The sequence below is a fragment of the Hyperolius riggenbachi genome, chromosome 8 (genome assembly GCF_040937935.1).
Source record: "Hyperolius riggenbachi isolate aHypRig1 chromosome 8, aHypRig1.pri, whole genome shotgun sequence".
Classification (NCBI taxonomy): domain Eukaryota; kingdom Metazoa; phylum Chordata; class Amphibia; order Anura; family Hyperoliidae; genus Hyperolius; species Hyperolius riggenbachi.
In genome coordinates this window covers 53,037,758-53,041,931 of record NC_090653.1, presented here as the reverse complement: position 1 = coordinate 53,041,931, position 4,174 = coordinate 53,037,758, and positions in this window count along the sequence as shown.

Sequence of the window (4,174 nt, the reverse complement as noted above, 5' to 3'; positions counted from 1 at the left end):
CTAATCGAGCCGCCGGATCGCTCCATGTAGATGGGGCTTTAGTTTTGCAAGGGGAGTAATGAAGGGATGTTTGCTAATTTATGACAGATAGATAAGACTCTTTGTTTTCCCAACTACAAACAGGGTTGGGATAGCATTGGGATAGATCATACATTCTGAGTTCAAGAGTTAATGCTGAAAAGAAAAGTGGAATTAAAAACTATCTTGCCAACAAATAAAATTGCTATTCTTGTTCAAACCCTTATCCATAGTTTTGAACCAATGTATAAATTTAGTTTCTGTTATTAGTCTTTCTTTCTGCAACTTGAAACCATTCTTAAAGGACAACTTCAGGGAGAGGTACATAAAGGCTGCCATATTTATTCCCCCTTAACCCTTTGGGGACCGGCTGCCTAACCCCCCTTAAGGACCAGGCTATTTTACATGTGGGGGGAACATTTGGGGGGTCAGGCTGCCAAATCCCTGGTAGGACTATCTGAGCATGGTGTCCCCAGTGTTGCCAGGTGTCCCCACTGTGGCCAAGTGTCCCCCGTATTGCCAGCAGCCTTTACTCACCTCCCAAGCTCCAGCGATGAGCAGCTCTAGCCAGGGCGGGATTTAGCAAACTTGCAAATGCTTCAATGCAGTGAGATCAGGCGAGCGCTTGACCACAGTACTCTGCTGCCAGCAGCCTGTGCAGCGGCCACCATGCTCTCTTTACACATTTGCAATGCATTGTGGCGGGCGGCTATGGACTTGGGCAGCATTGGAGACAGAGGGGAAGAGGAAGCTTCAGCACTGGAGACGAGCTGAGAAATGAGTGACACAGATGTCCGCTGCGGTGTGAAGGTGAGCTAACTACCTATACTGAAAGGGATGGAGTGGTAAAAGGAGGGATTAAGGGAGTCATCTGGCTACCTATACTAGAGGGAAAGGGGGTAGGTGTCATCTGGCTACCTATACTGGAGGGGGGAGGGGTTGTCATCAGGTTACCTATACTAGAGGGAAGTGGGGGAGGGGTTATCTGGCTACCTACACTGGAGGGAAGGGGTCATCTCGCTACCTATACTGAAGGGGGGTGGCTGGTGACAACGGCCTTGGGCGGTAAAGAGTATAAATCTGGCCCTGGCCCCACCCCCTTTCCACTCTGACCAGCATCCTCGCTCGCACTGCCGTTAAGTTCCAGGTCGCGGCTTAATGACGTCATCAAGCCGGGAGCCGACACGTCAGAGCAAGCAGAGATGCCAGCCAGAGCAGATGAGCGATGATGGGAACGTCAGGAACGTGAGTGGATCCTCTTCTTTCCCTCCTACCGCCAATGCTCTGATAGTGATCACTATGATCCGCCGGCAATCGTAGTGATCCCGTTATCAAGAGCAAATTTCGATGGCTCCTGATCACTGAGGGGAGATGTCAGCTGTCATATGACAGCTTAATCTCCCCTCTCGGGTGCGCACGATTGCATCGGGGGCGAAAATGGCAGGTGGCGTAAATCCTAAACGGCATCAGGTTTAGACAGCCACAAGTGCGGCGTAGGATTTACGCTCAGCGTTCCCCAAGATGATCACTGAAGTTATTTGTGGAGATATAATGTTGAAGGATGTGGCAAGGATCATCCGGTCCAACCCTTTATCAGATCTAGTTTCACATACCCGCAACAACTCTGACCGTTCACGGTCCAGAATTTGTTTCTTAGTACGCTCCACCAGATTCTTCGGATAATTCCTTTCAATAAATTTAGATGCCATACCTGACATGCGTCGTATACTTTGTGTCTGGTCGCTTACAATGCGACGGATGCGCATGAACTGTGACTTAGGTAACGATTCGCGTAAGCTTTTTGGATGAAAACTCCTAAAGTCCAATAGTGTGTTTCGATCTGTAGGTTTACTAAAAAGATCAAAAGATAGCAAACGTCCCGACTTGCACACATCTACATCCAAGAATGCAATCCTTTCCATCTCAACATTATATGTGAACTTCAGTGATGATGATGCCCCCTGTAACTCATTATAAAAAAGCTTGAAGGAGGACCTGGGTCCAAGACGGACCAATCCAGAAAAGGAGACCACGGAGAGAGAAGCGCTCGGTTTGTATATAGCCAAACTCAAAGCGCACAAGTACAGTATATAATTGTCACCTAATGTGAACCAATTGCAAAACAAAAATACTTGCCATATGCTAATAACCCCACTCTAAATGCGCATGCCATGTAGTAAATCAATGTAAGAAACCAAGGGGATTACACAAATATGAAGCAATGGTTAACATTATGCCTCAGTACCCCCATGTAAATGCATACTATATATGAAAGGTGCCTATAAAGCAAACTCCAATATCAAAAAAATGATGTTGAGGCCAGATTTTGAAGTCTGCATGGCCAGCACAAGGAAAATAACTGGGTGCTCACCTCTTAAAGGGGACCACCCAAATAAGCAAGCAAAAGTCAGAATTTTATCAAGACCCAAAATAAAGACAAACGGTCCGGGGGTTCCTAACGAGGAACAACCGAACAGTTTCAAACTGAACCATGACACGGAATGCAGGCCACCAACCTTGAATTGACCTTGTCTCCATACCATGCAAGCCAACATAGGATTGAGTGTTGCATATATGATAATTGTTGATTGAAATAGATCAAAGGCTAAAAGAAAGCAAAAAACAAGACCGATTATCACAAAAACAGAATAAATCACATATAGTCACATGACATATCACAGCATGTGGATGAGAGATCTATTGCGGCTTATATTCTTTTTTTTTTTATTCTTTATTTTTCCAACAATAAATATTTCCCATCATCTTACAAAAAGAGACAAAGAGATACCAGTACAACATCTTATACATATACTCCTAAAAGTGTGTCTACCCCCCCCCCCCCCCTCCCCTTCCCCAAATCTGACCCACCTCCACTGTTCCCAGGGCTGTACTTCTTCTCTCACCTCTTCCTACACCAATTCTTATTAGCCCTATCTCCTTCCTAACCTTTCTCCCATCTTGGGGAAGAAGCCCTTTCCTTCTCCTCAGTTTACAACCCCCTCTAAGAGACACTGGTACAAGATTTAGAACCACCACCCAGAGATTTAGATCACACCCAGTGTAGTGAATAGATACCCACCGGTCTTACCTGTCTTTCCCTTCTTGCCGACCAAGATTTATACATAATGGCCTCAGCCCCGGAACTCCACCGTGTGCCACCTCCACCAACCGCCCGGCCACCAGCAGATACCTGCGAGCCCAGGCCTATGTCTCCCTGCCCATAGGCGAGCCTCCCATCCCCCTCTGGGCACTATATCTTACCCTTCTCGTATTCTTCTGTTTCTCTGAATTCTAACCATTTATCCCACCCCCGATTTTCTTTTCCCTTAATTATACTTGAAAGTTCTTCCATCTGATAAGTTTGGTCTATTTCTGTAAACCATTCCCTTATGGTGGGGGCCTGTTGACACTTCCAGTTTCTTGCAATTAGAATTCGAGCTGCATTAATTAAGTGCATCCCCAATGACCCTCTATACTCTTTAATCCCTTTTTCCACCAGATGTAGCAAGTATACCTCCGGACCTGACTGAACTGGTATTCCAGCCAGTTCCCATATATATTTCTTTACCTTCTCCCAATATCCAGCGAGGCCTTTACATGTCCACCAGATATGCAGCAACTCTCCTCTTTCCTTACCACACCTCCAGCACATTGGGCTTGCCCCACTCATCTTGTTGCGGCTTATATTCTACATTCATACCATAAGGGGTAAGGGTCTGTAGAGATCTAATCCATTGAGCTTCCTTATGTAACAGGAAAGCTTCCCTATCACCCCCTCGTCTTAATGGGGCGACTACTTCCAGGACAAAAAAAGGCTAGAGAAAGCACCGGGCCGCCCTATTGTAGCAGGTTGTGACTCGATTTTAAGCCATACGGCCATATTCCTCGACAAAGTTTTGAGGAAGTATATGTTAAATCAAAAATCGTATCTTAGGGACACATCTGATTTCATTAGACAGCTCAGTGAGCTGGTGTTGCCTCATGATGCCTGCTTTTTGGTCACACTAGATATAGAATCACTGTATACGTGTATTCCTCATGTGGAGGGGAAGGAAGCTGTTCGACAGTCCCTGTTGAGAGATGAAACTATTGCTAATGTACAGATCAATTTTATTATGACTTTACTTGAACTGGTCCTCGAGAGGAATTTTTTCCT